The 14,487-nt window shown below is 41.6% G+C and overlaps 1 long non-coding RNA gene across 6 annotated transcripts in view; it reads right to left on the minus strand.

Annotated features, from left to right (window-relative positions):
* The window catches only part of LOC136295293 (uncharacterized), a 96,808-nt gene that overhangs the window by 33,846 nt on the left and 48,475 nt on the right, over positions 1 to 14,487 (minus strand). The gene's annotated exons all lie outside the window — the stretch shown is intronic.

Below are 14,487 nucleotides of genomic sequence, written 5' to 3' on the forward strand. Positions count from 1 at the left end.
TATTAATTGGTTTTGCATAGATTTGAAGGGGAAGAGCACACTTGCCAGGAAAACAGTGATTTCTCTGAATAGTCAAATAATATACATAATCAGATAACTTCCTAGAAAAACTACTCACAAGCATATATAGCTGTGTTTAGGCATTGAAAAAAAAATAAGTGGACAATTAAGGTTCCACAACATGACTCTTTCATCTTGAAACGTGCCCTTCCTTGAGTGCAACCATTTGTTCTCACAGATCAGCACTTCTGAACATAAATTTGGGTTCCATCCCAACACGTATTTGTACAGATTGTACTTGAAGCTCCTTTTAACACAAACTCTTAACGCTAAGTTGGGATCGTGCAGTTGGTTCTGAGCAGATAAGCAGATTACACTTCTTGAGGAAATATGACCTGGCAATAGAATGCAGCACGGTACTAAGATGAAATCCAAGGCAAAGCTACTGCTGTTCAGAAATGTATCACATCTCACTGTCTGTGAAGCTGTTCTAGTTCAGAGTTTTTCTGTTTAAAATCCTGTTAGGGTCTGGAGTGTTTATTTGGCTTTAGCAACACCCATGGCTCAAAAAAAAATCAAATCTCAGACTGTTGTTCTCCTTCTTTTGGTTTTAATCAGAAAATGCTAGGCTGAAGTGACTCCATTGTTCCAATAGTGCTTCATTAATTACTATGTATTTACAAAGGCTGATAGTAGCACTGCAAACTCTGTGAACCTTTGAGGGATTCAACAGCAATGACAGAAAGAACACTCACATTCAGATTTTGAGAAAGTTGCCTCACTTGCTACGAAAGGCATTGCCCTCCATTTGCAAGTACCTTCCATATATGTCTACTCACACTTTTGAGTAAAGACCCAGATACTCCAACCATTTCCTTTTCCAAGCTCACTTCAGCTCACATTGTTGAAGTCAGCCTCCTGTCTCCCTTCCCCTCCTGTATGCACCCAACCCCATGGCTTGATAAACCTGAGTTATCCTGGCACTGTTACAGGTCCAGCCTCACTGTGTTTGCTGCCCACAGATGATTTTCTCCACCCTCCAACAGGAGCAGCTGCAGGAAGCAAAATCAGGCTCTCTAGGTTTTGGTAAGACTCCAGAAGCAACCAGGTAATTGAACAGATGCCAGCCTGAGACTTGGGATGTTACAGCATGCTGATTTCCTTATGCAAAAGCCATCACCATTTCCTCACCATTCTCTGGCTTGGCTAAAGAGGATTTGTTTACTGCTCCTGCTTGAGGGGGAAGAATACTACGGGAAAAATGTGCCCTTTGTGCAGCCCAAGGGCAGAGATTTTTTTAGTTCATGGCTTTGGAAATTATTTCCCAATTTCATTATTTGAAAATACAGCATTCTTTTGGAGAGGGATTGTCTTCTTTTTCCAGCAAGACTATATGGGATAGTTGAAGGACAAAGTTTGTTCCAGTGGACCTGAAGCTCTTACACTCCTCTGTGGACACAAGGATATGTATCTCAACCATAATCTCTGGTACACCTAAACTTAAACCCGTGACTGAACCCTCATTTGGGACAATAAAACCTTGGTTCCTACCTAATGACCTGATCTTGTCTGGGTGGTTCTCCCAATTCCAGCTCCTGGAGGGCAACCCTGGCAGACCAGGTTTGAGATTTTACCCTTCAAATGTTTATGTGAGCTCCATTTGTTTCAAATTGGCAATCCTGAAGCTAAAACCTGACCAGGGACACCACTAAAATTGAGAAGACACATTTTAGTAATTCCTGCCTTATACAATATTGCTTTGCTAAAGCTCTGAGGGTCATTCAGAGGCAGAAAGATGGGCTGAAATGGATGACACACCAGAAAAAAGAAGCCATCATGCAGTGTACAGGACCAGACCCGAATGGTTACCTTCCTTTGATGTGACTAGAGCCGTATAAATTTTCTACACCTGTAGAAAAGAGTGTGTAGTCTATTTTATACCACAAAGAGGCCTCATTAGGATGACAGCACCTTGGTGGCATCCCCTAGGTCCTCTAAGACTGTCCTCCCTGATCATTCAGCACAGGAATTTTCTCTTAGAGGCTTCTGTCAGCATCCTGTCAACTACAGATTACAAAATGCAATGACAGTCTCAGCTACCCCCTCTATGACTTCAGATTCTTCTTCTGATTTCCAACCTAGACTTTAATCCTCCTCTGCTAATGCAAAAAAAAAGAGTAATCTCGGTTAATCTGAGTGAGGTACATTTTTTATTTGTTTCTGAACTGCTTAACTTGCTTCCCTCTTTAAGGTATCTCCTCCAAGTGTGTTTTTTTAGACAGGTCCCATATTCAGAATTGTGTCTCTAACTCTGGGACTGTCTATGCTATTCAATCAGTTTGAATATTGAGACTCAGAGAATCTGAACTTTCCTTTAGGTTTGCTTTAGATTTCCACTTAAAATATGGGAAGCACAACTTGGCTGACCCTTTACTTTGTCTGGAGAATATCTGAAATCTCCTACCTTGCATGCTGCAACTTCATGGTCTCCTTGAAAAAGAGGTGGTTGCTAAAGCTGGCCTGTCCATGACTTAGAGGACAAGACAAAGACAATCACAGGTCAGCAAAATATTTTAAGAAAGAAGAGTTTTGCAATTATGCAACTGTCATTTGTGTATGGAGTTTGTTTGCAGAAATCCTTCCCTGTACTGCACTCCCAGAGAGCAGCCTTATTCATTTTGAGATCTTCAGTGATACCTATCAGGCAGAATATTCTACCTGGAAAATAACATTAAGGTTGGTGCAGACTCCTTTGCCTAAGAGTATTGTTTTTAAGTTTATCATTGGGTCCTCTTTGGAGGTAACTCCTCCCTACAAGTAGGATCAGCCTTCACCTTCCCATGGATAACAAATAAATTGCTTTTTACAAGTCAGTGCAAGGTGTCCCACCACCAAAGGTAAGCCTCACACTCAGATCAGCCAAGTGGGAGGATTCATTCTTTCAGCACCAGCAGGTTTAGCACCTGTGAAGATAAATGGATAGAAATCCCTCCAGCAAAGTAACTCAGATTCCCAGCATGGAAACACCACGCTCTGCTAACAGGGACCTCTGGAGAAGAATACATACCAGTGCAGCATTCTAGAGTAATTCTACACAAGAGGAACACTTCAACAAAGCCTTCTTGTTACCATGTCAGTGACTAAGTAGTATATTAGTGTAAGACAAGACACACATTAGAGCCCCAGCTGTTAGGGGCTATTTTAAGATTACTCCACTGCTACTCTTAAGTTCCTGCACAGGCAAAACCAAATATTCAGGGTATTTTGCTCATTCTGGAGTGCTTCTTTCAAAGGACACTCCATTTAACTTCCCTTTTCACTGAGACCAGCACTTAAGGGGTTTCTGTCAGCAAATAGCTGAAATATCAGAGTACTTTCAGAGAAATCCGAAGGCTGCCATCACAGCTATCAAAAATGTTAGTCACTACTGACTTGCTTGAAGGCCAGTGACAGAAAACTGAGTTTTCATCCCTTACCCCCAAGCTGCCTGGCTCTGTGCTACAAGGGGAGATAAAACAATCAGTCAGACTGACACATTATTGTGTGGTATTCCTCAGCCTGAGGTTTGTTTCCATGCATCACTGTTTGTTTTGACTGTGCTGTTCCTGCACACACCTCATTTTATCCTAAAGCAAAGTACTGTTACTTTTCTTTTTAGTTTCCTGATTTGGGGAAATTGTCTTTCTTGCCATCAGGTGAACTAGTTTATTTTTTTTTCTCCCCAATAGCTAATTTGTAATTTGTTTTTTTCTTCTCACAGTTGTTTTGACTAAATCATATGCTTTCACCTGACTATAAAATTACGTTTTTCTATGCTATTTCATCTCCAAAACACAATATTATATTTTTTTTTTAGAAAATGAAAAAAATGAGTGAGAGGTAATAGTAATAGATTCTAAAAGCCAGGACAAAGCCAACTGAACACAGCTATTAATGACACCTATTTGCTTGTCATACACATTGCAAAAGTAGCTGTGCTCCTATTTCCATTCCCATACTAACTTCCACTTGCAAATTTTAGAGGGAACAGGTATTGCTTGCCCATACCACATCATACAAACAAACAGAAAAACTGAAAACCCCAGAAAATTGAAACGTTTCCACCAAAGAAACAAATTACATTGGGAAAAGCCTCAACCAACCTGGTGTTCACCTTTATCAAGACACACAAATCTCAGTTCTATGAATAGATTATGCAGCAGTTTTCCCCACTCGTTACCAGCCACCTGGCCAGGCCTGACAGATAACTGCCAAAGCAAAGGGCCACTGCAAGTAGCCCCAAGTGAGAAATCTGATCTTTGCCAAATTAGCACCCACGTCGGGGCTATCAGCAGCTCACAGCATCCAGCCTGAAGGTTTCCAGGTGATAGCTGAACAATCTGCTAAACACACATTCCGTGCAATTAAACATTAAGGGATAACCTAAAGCCTCCCACCCAGTGGGGTCTGAAAGCCATTACAGCCTGCCTCTTACAGAGTATGGCCAGAACACATTTCACATGCAAATCTACACCCAAGCCCCCTTCGACCCCTATGCATGCAAAATGACTTGGACTTCTGCTTTCTGAAATACTCTCGCTTTTTTTCCTGATTTTTGTGTCTACACAGCAACGCACCGTACCTGGAACAGAATGATGTACAGTACCCTCTGCCTTTGGACACCCCACACACAGCAAGGTGCTTGCACCGTGGATTGCCAACATTCCCATGTCATCCATTCAACTCAAGGCACAGCATTCAGCAGAGAAACAGAATTAACTGGCACGTGTACAAAGTTCAGCTTTGCAGGTGTAATAAGTAAAATTTTTAAAAATGTCTTATATACTAAAAGAAGATTTAGAGACGACATTTAAAATACCAGGTAAGCTGACTTCAAGGAATCAGGTCACAATTTAAAAATGCCTTTATGAGTAGCTTATTAAATTCCAATACAATGAAAAGCAGTTTCAAGCATATAACAAACACAAGCAGCACAGGTTAGGGGTGATGGACTAAGAGATTAGAAACTATGATTAAACTACTCTCTCTAAAAAAAAGCTGCTTTAACAGTAACTAATAAGTGCATTTTTTAATCCATTCTAGTTAAATTCATTAACATCAGTGTCCATAAATCATAAAATGTGTCTTGCTGGGTGATGTGGAAGCTGGTTCCCCAGAGGTGCTGTGTATTGCTGTGATTTCAGTGACATGCCCCAGGACAGGCTGAGCTACAGCAAACTGAATGGGTTCTTACTCATGAAAAATGAGAGTGGGGGAACGAAATTCTCTTTTGAACAGACTACAGAAGTCCCAAAAAAGACTTCTAATTTAAGCTATGGGACAAAAGAAAAAGTCTCTAACAAAGGATCCTGTAACTCCCAACCACAGGACCACACCTAAGCCAGCAAGGGCTCAATTCACTGCATCCCTAATTCCCTCAGGTTCATGGGTAGCACCTCCCACAGCTTTAGTCTACAAAGATACAGAAGCAATTCACATTGCTTCTGGGAGCACATTTCTGGCTGCAGCTCCACTTGGGTGGCTTACAGCTCAGAACTAGGAGTGTTGGTGTTTAACCAAACAAATACTTTAATGGAGCCCTGATAACAGAAACTGAGGATTAGGAAGACTCTGGTCATGCTTGAGCTGGTCCTTGGGATACAGGAAGAGTTACTTTGGTCTTTGGGACAGTGTATCTGCTTTTCAGCCTCACTTCAGTCAGACCTTTGACATCTCCCGAGAGCCAGCAGCTCCTGGAGGAGGAATGAGAGAAGCTCTAGGACTCATTAGCCAAGTTTCATGCCTACTCATGAGGGAGCCTCTCCAGCATAAGTGCAGACTTAGGGAATGTCTGCTGCAGTCACAGATAGGGGTAATATAAAGATATCAAAGGTAAATTTAGACCACAGTTGACACCAGGCTAGTTTAGCCACAAGAGTGCAAAGTTCAGCATGAGCTGACTCGCCTAGCAGGCCTCTGGGTTAGGCTTTTATTAGCAGGTCTTAGGCTCTCCTCAGATACACTTCCTCAATTCTTCCAATATACTCTGTGGGAAGAATATTCCTCACAGTAACTCGACTCTTAAGTGGATTTGTATGCATACCTCCCACACAACTTGAACATTCAGGGGATTTCTCACCACACCCCGTCCTAGATATACATCCATCTTTCTGCATGAACTAAATCACTGTTTCAGAGCTTCCTCTTTCTCTGAGAGCGTACTAAACTGGGGTTACACAGTGCTGGTCCCCCAACCCCTACACTGACCAAGAGAGGGAATTGATTCAGTGGTGGTATCATGAGAAATCCTATACTGAAACAGTGGCTTTGAAATCCTCCACGAGTCAGCCAAGGTTAAATGACACAAAGTATGCTGTAAGGCAACTGGAATACTCAAGCCATGGGAAAATGACTTAAATGTCACCAGGGCAGACCAGCTAGGATCAACTGAATTCCCCAACTGCTGTGGCTCATGCACTTGTAAAAATGGCTTTCCGCAGACCCACATTTACAGCAAGTCATTATTTTGTTCTTTCCTTATAAACAATGCCTTTATTTAGCAAACTAATTTACATGATTCAATAGGTTGCAAAGGTTTTCTTGATTTGCGGTACAGGGATTACTTTACAGATCTGGATCCTTGTTTTTTGTAGCATGTACACTGCCAGTACACATCTGGCATGTAAACTGCAGATGAACATTCACAGATGGCAGAAAATACCTCAGCAAATGGTTTGCCCAGATATAGTTGTGGATGAAATTACTCGGAGTGCATTGCTGGCAAAGTTTTGCAAGAATGTGAAGCTGTACATGAAATTTCTCCTCAAATAACTGTGAGGCTAATGCCTTTACTCAATGCATAAAGAAACCTGCCTGGATCAAATCTATATGATTTGAAATTTCATAATGTGTCTAGATATTAGATTTGTAAAGACAGACTCCTGAAAGAAATGCCCGTGACTTCTGAGCTTTTTCTTGCCATTGCACACATACTTATACACTGATTACAGGGACAAGCTGAGAGAACAGTTCTGTTCAGATGCCCAAAGGTGGCTCTGCATTTCATTACTGTATGTACATTATAATGCAGTTTGAACAGTGTGCCCCAAATTTTTAACCATATTTAAAAATATGGCAACTCTTTTAACACTAATTACATATATTCACCTGTGCTAACATGTGAAATGGATGAGGAAAGCTGAAAGCATGTGGCTAAAGCTAAATGTAAACATCAGTATCTTTATCAAAGAATAATGTTTGAGTTTACTGTTCACTATATGCTATATACCCTCAATTTCTTCTGTTCCTTCTTGTCGTACAAGAACAAAATAATTTTATTCCTCCTATTAAATTAACTCTCCACTCTGCAGTGTCTCTAAACAAAATACATTTGACAGTCAACAAAATCCAAAAAAAAACCCCAAACAAAAAACCAAAACAACAAAAACCCAAACAAACAAAAACAAAGCAAAACAACACCAAAAAAATGCCCCCCACGAAACACAGAGGGAGAGCTGAGCCTGAGGTTCCAGGATTTTGTCCTTAATGAAAAGCCTCACTCAAAGGGTGTTTCATTCTTGAGGAGAAACGGCATCACTCCCATCTGGTTGCCATGCTGCAGCAATTTGGCAGAAGGGATAACAGATGCTGAGACTCCAAACTGCTCCCACACTCTTTCCCTGTCTCCATAGGGAGTTGCAGAGAGTCATCACTGAACTGTTAATGGGTGCAAGATGTGTATTTCTGCAACACTGAAGGCTGTAAGCATGTGCAGGAAGTGAGGGGTGGTTGGGCTTTTACAGCTAAAGGAACCACTTAAAACTCTGTCAGTATTCAACTAATGTGTACCCTCCTCCCCTCTCTCACTAGTAAGGTATCTGCCTTCCCTCTCATCCTCTCAATGTGGCCACGAAATGGCTTGAAAATCAAAACAGACAAGCAAGGCCTGTGGAGTGAACCAGAATTGTTCCTGTACACTACAGGTCCCCCGGGAAATATTCCAGCAAAACATCCCAACAAAACTGGATAATCACAGCTCAGAGCAATCACGCAGCTTCATCACACAGAAACAGACAACAAAGGGGCGTGAGCTGGGACACAAGTGTGTGGATTTCTCAGCCAACCAAATCCTCCTTAGGCATCCTAACCTATGCTGGATCTTCTTAAGAGCAATCTCTCTGACTTTCCAGAAACAGTTTGTGTCCAGAGGTCTGTGCACACAAGTGAGATTCTGCCTGCTAAATTTACGAAAGGCACAGAGTTTCTCCCAGATGCAAACTGCCACAAGTTGGAACCCTGGCTGCCCTTGGAGTGCCAAATGTTCTGCAAAGACTGGTGTAAGGTTCATGTTGGTCCGACCATATACGGCATCACTTGGACTAACTTGACCCATATAGCTTCTTCCCTCTGGGTGGTGAAAACCGAGAATTAGTGCAGTATTGTGCTGAAAATAGTGACAAGCTGTACTCAAAAAAAACAGTGACAAGCTGTATTCAAACTCCACTCTCCTTAGTGATAAAATTAATGGTGAAGTTCCTCTATTTTTTTCCCGGGATTTGTGTGTGATCCAACTAGTGCCAAAACAGGAAAAAGAGAGTTCTTCCAGAAGTGATCTCAGCTTGAGTCATGCCTACAATAAGCTTGTGCACCTAAGGGTTCCTCAAGTTGCAAACAGGGAGTGATGCAGTTAGAGCATTCCCAGGGCACGTAATGCAGTTGCTCACCCATGTTTCCTCCTCCCCTGCGTGACACTGTGCTGCACGATTTAGGCTCTGCTGCGTGTTCCCGGCAAACAGATGATGGGCAAAGGATCCTGCAGGACTCAGTGTTATTTCGGTCTGGGGAATTGCATTTTTATTCCATGAACTCTACTTCCCTGGCTCCAGCCAGCCAGTCCTGGCTCTTACGTGCTCCCCAGTGCAGAGCACTTTGCATGACCCCCTTGAAGCCTGTGCTGCCTCACCGAGCCCCGTCTGTTGGGAGTGCTCTCAGTAAAGCGTGTGCTGGGATAAACCTGTCCCGCTGATGTTGTGGGCATCAGAGAGAGGGTCAGGCTTCCCCAGGCACCACCCTATGGAGTGACAAAGCTCTGCACATCCCAGGAACCATCTCAGTATCACAGCTTCCTGTGAGGGCAGCTCCGGGAAGAGGCTCAACATTGAAACAGGGATGTGGTGCAGCTTCTCTGCCAAAATGCCTCTTGCCACTCTCCACCAGCATTCCTAACAACACAATACTCTTCTGCAGACACCACTCAGCCACCAACATTTTCAATAAATATGTGATATTACAGCCAAAACTACCACATCAATGATTTGCTTCATTGCTGTGAGCATGAGCTCATTTCATAAGGCTCCAATGGTTAGTAGAAAAACAAGAATTTTGTGAGCGCAAAAATTAACATTCCTCCTCCAAGACATGAGACAACCATAGTGTATTTGTACTGTGCAACTAACTTGTCTCAATTCTTGCATGATAAGTTCATTATAAAGCCAGTACTTCAACAGGTGAGAAACGCTGTTTCACAACAGCAGACATCATCTTGTCAGCCAGAAGTCCATCTTGAGATTTTTCATATTTTACCGAATTATTGGAAAACTCTTCATACATATGTACAGTAACATTTCCCAATGCTTGCATGCTTCTAATACACTTTGAACTTAAGAAACACTTAGCATATAAAGAAGAAATCCAGTCCTATTCCCCAGCTAGCCTAGGCTGTCTGAAAATCTTAGTCACAGAAAAGGCTTTCTGTCCAGGAGTGAATGACGTATCGCATTTCTTTGAAAGTAGCACATAATCAAATTCTCAGCAGCTGCAAATCCATTTTTGCTGAAACAACCAACTTTCCCTCTAGATTTTTTCACTATAAATTTCCCAAGAGATGAGTAGATAACTGATACTCTGACTCTTTGTAAAACAGCAGGAAAAATTTGACCAGTTAATTACATTGGCTGCTCTGTACTGTTGTAATCTATTCCAAATGAAGAGATGCAGTCAGATTTCCCAGGAGTCAAAAGTATCCATGTTCAGGTTAATTCCGCATAATCCTCCAAGTATTACTCTGGCTTGCCCAAGCTCCTCCTTATAAACGTGTGCCAAAAGCAGAGAAGCTCACAAATGCTGTCCACTACCTCCATCAAATCACATTGACAGATTGATTCACTGACATCTACCAGTACCATGTTTTAAGTGCTGCTGTTTAATTCCCTACTGCTCCAAACATTAAGCTTGGAATGAAGAAACTTTACAGAAAGGTGTTAATGGACACTGCAAAGGGATTTATCCCATTAGCTCACTTCTTCCATTGCAATACTCCTGTAAAAGAGCATTTAGAAATTCAGTCTTGGAGCATTCCTTCAACACTGAAGGAACCCTGCAAGAAACACCATGTAGTGTAATGTGTGGAAAAGACATCTTGTCAGGACACTTGGGAAGACAAGTCTGGTGATGTGACTTGGCACCAGTTTTGGAGCAATCATTAACAGTGAGAACTGAGGGACTGAGATGGAGTCAAAATAGTTCTTCCCAGCTTTTCCCAGGAAGGTTTTAGTCCAGGAGACACAGAGGAGACCTTGAGTATAGGCAGTTGTCTCAGTGTGATCCAGAAGGAAGGGTGGAGATTTCCACAGGGTCGGCAGAGACTCACATTTGGGCGGGTTGGGAGAAGTGAGTTTCACAGTGAACTCCCCCTCATGGAAATGCAGGAAAGACCACTGGTAAAAGACAGGGATTCCTGAAGAATTCCACAGTCCAAAACATTTTCAAGGCAGCTAAATATTATCCTCTGCCCATGCTAATGTGATGTGGCATGTTGAACCATACATGCCATATCTGCACATGTATCCATGTACTGTCCAAAAACTCCAAGACATTTTGTACACAAAGCTTTCCAGCACTGTTGGTGTATTTACATGCATAAATTAAAAATAACACATTTGAAACACTCAAAATTAAGGTTTTAAATTCTGATTTAAACTGTTAAGCAGGTAAGATTCCAGTGTCTTAGCCACTTATACTCACTGCAGTTTACTGACTGCACCTTTTCTTCCCCATTCCTGAAACTACATATCATTATAGGTTTTCATTACACTATCAATACTATTTCTTGAACCTGTAGGTCTTGCCATGAAACACTTCTTATCAATCTTTTTATCTCTTCATTATAGCAGTATTTCAAACATCAAAGTTAGGACTAGAAACATAGATTTACAAAATTTTATTTTCGGATGGCAAAAAATTAAAAGAGTGTTTGGAAAATATGAAGGGCAGCAAGCAGATGGAGAAAAAAATGAAAAATGAGCTCCAAAGAATGCATCATTTTCCAAGTATTTCTTATATTTGTCCTGCAAACAATATAGATCTATCCTAGGGTTGGCCTTATGTGCCTTGTTATGTTACTGCATCACCAAGAGCATTCACGTCCCTTTTTTGAAATATTTAGGGGAAATCTTGTTGCTGCAGCCTCCACGTGGAAGCTACAGAACCTCCTAATGCAACAAGGAATACTGCAGTTTGTCTCAATAATTATAACCTCATTTAGCATGTTAATACAGCTAGCAGTGAGCCCAAAACTTGTTCAAACTAAGGGAACAGTAAACAAAATATTTGCCCCTGTTAGCAGAAGTGTTGCAGTACAGCCTGAAGGTCACACAACAGGGAAGAGCTGCAGAATCATGAAGCACTGCAGCTTTCTTCAGCCCTGTTGTGAAAATGCTGTACCAAAAGGTTACTGGTTTGTTTTAGTTTTGTTTGTTTGGTTTTTTTTTTACTTTCTGTCTTAATACCTGACATCGCTGTATTAATTTTCAGCCCAGAACTCCAGGAAACACCTCCAAGTTCACATGTTTTCACAGAAATAATGTTCTCTAGAATTATCACTCTTTTTGTTCAAAAGGTGTCAGTGTTGAAGAGAGATTTTGTGATATAAGAAAACTCTAAAAGCAATTGAGCTCCAAATACATTAGACCTTTACACTCAGCTACTAATTGAAAAAACAAAAAAAAAAAAAGTGTGAATGCAGACTTAACTTTTTTGCTTCTCACAAATTTTGACATGTGGCTAAGCAGGGTTAGCAAGTACTCCTCAATATTCTGAATTTAGATTACAAGGACAAGAAGGCATCACCCACAGCAGGTGCAATCTGCCCACCTGAATCTTCCTATGCTGCCAGCTGGCTCCAGCCTTTTTTACCATCTCTTGGACTTAGAGCTATCACAATGTATTTTTACTGCTGAGGATAACCAAGATTAATAAGGCTCAGTCCTTTCTTCTTGCTTCATCTGTGTCCTCACAGCTTTGAGGTCATTGTTGAAACACTGATAAAAGTACTGCAATGGCTGAATTTTGCCCAGAAAAATCTTTAGCCTAGGCCAGCGAGGTAGAATAAACATCCAACCCTGAAAAAGCAGCATTTGATCTTATGGCATGCTACTGCTATGCATGGAAGCTTTATGTCAATGAACTTTTCCCAAGGCTCCCCCTTACTTGTGCCAGTTTTAAAAGAGGAAGTGGATGGAGGTAATTTCGGAATGGGCATGCAGACAGATCTAGCAGTGTCAGAAATCAAGCCATGGCCAGGTGTATCTCACTTCACTGCCTTCATCTCAACACTGCAGTAGGATCTCTGCACAGGACTCCAGCTGTGGGCAGCACATTTGAGGAACAATGTTGGCTAAATCTGTACCAAGAGGCACTGCCAGCCAGTAAGGCTTTGGCACTGAGTAATACCTTGGCTTTGTCAACAGCCCTGTTCATTTCAGCACTGAACTTGTGAAATAAGAGAATAAGCACAGGATTCACCATCTGGCTCTCTGTGGATATCCAAAAAGCCATAAAGCTGCTGTTCCTGAGGAAAATTTTATTTTATGACTTGTTAAGACATCAGATCTCCAACATACCATTTGCACTAATGCTCATTAAATTTAATATTTAACCTGGCTGGCTAGTTGTGTTGCCACTACCTTTTCTTGTCAGAAATGAATCCAACCCCCTTTTTAACTTGCTCAGTCCTCATCCCCCAGGCTAAACAGTCTTGCAGGCATTATTACCTTAGAGGAGAACAAGTATGCACAACTGAACCTGACTATGGAAATATATTTCAGATAACAGCCCTACAGAAACCATGAGGGGAGCAACTTTAATGCAAGGGGAAGCAGTGAACTTCCCGTATAAAGATCTGATAGCAGGGTTTGCAAGTTCAACACCTGCAGCATACCTGGGGTTTAATCTCCCTTCAGCTGACTAGACAATTAAGAACTGGGAAACACCTTCATAGAAATGGCTGGAAGGCCAACAAAGCCATTTGAACGACTGCACCTCCCAAATCTCTTTTTTTAATTACCTATTCCTTAGAGGCTGGCAATTAACTGTTCTTTTCATCGATCCAGTCTCTCCCAGCCACCTTGCTTGACAGGCTGCCACAGCACTGGCATCATTCCTTGTGTTCCCAGTGACACTTGGGATTTCCACTTGGAATGGGCTTGTCTGCAGCCACCACATCCACGTGCAACTTCAATTTCCATTGAATAAGGGATGACTAAGGAAGGAAGATGCTGGCTTTAGAGCTGTTTTGGTTTTTTTTTTCCTTCCTGTGCCTCTCCTTAGAACACAGTCCTCTATTTTCAGCTGTAAAAGCCATTGTCTTTATCTGCACCAGGAATGCTGTGCCAGAGCCCCTTTTTGAAGCAAGTGGGTGACGGATTCCCTGCTACATGAAACCTCAAGAAAGAACAGGGGGAAAGTTTTCTCAGGAAAATAACCCTAATATTTCCATTAATCATTTAATGATTTCCATTTAGTAAGATCTCTTTCAAAACTGAGAATAGGAGCAACAGGGTCCTTCCCATCTCTCACTACAGTTGGTGCACACAAGTGTAGAGCCCGTTTTTAGGTAAGGCTGAGCAGAAAAAGCTCATTCCTTGCTCCTTCCCAAGGACAGGCATGAGTCAGCACCCAAATCAAACTCTCAAACTACCTAAACCCTCACCCAATTTCTGTGTCCTTTGAAGTGGAGGTGGAAATAAAACACACTGTCATATGATTTTCCAGCTCCAAGAGCTCTACTCAACCTTCTCTTAACTTTCTTTCAAGCTGGTCAATTTTCAGCAACATCCTGTTGTCCAACTTAGTAGGAGTAAGAAATTAATTCCTCTCATCTGGTTTTCTAAATACTTGGTCTTCACTAAATCTCTGGCAGCCAGTGATTATGAATAGCTCAATACTATTCCCTTGATCTAGTCCAGATTTCAAAGTGAGTCCATGAGGAGGGAAACATCAGATAATCAAGGTATCAGCTTCAATTTCATCACTAGTTTGTCCCTATCACCATAGGCATACTAAGAAAGTGAGTGGGAAATTATTGGTCAAGGGTACCATGGAAGAAATCAGTAAGGCTAAACCCCATAGACAGCTCAAGAAAGCAAAAGATTTTAACTTTGTTATAAATTATGTTATGTTATCAAGCATTGTAATGCTTGATATGCTCTATGTCATAAATCTTCAACAGCT

The sequence above is a fragment of the Chamaea fasciata genome, unplaced genomic scaffold (assembly GCF_029207755.1).
Source record: "Chamaea fasciata isolate MVZ Bird 193981 ecotype frontalis unplaced genomic scaffold, bChaFas1.0.hap1 SCAF_11, whole genome shotgun sequence".
In the NCBI taxonomy this organism is placed as follows: Eukaryota; Metazoa; Chordata; class Aves; order Passeriformes; family Sylviidae; genus Chamaea; species Chamaea fasciata.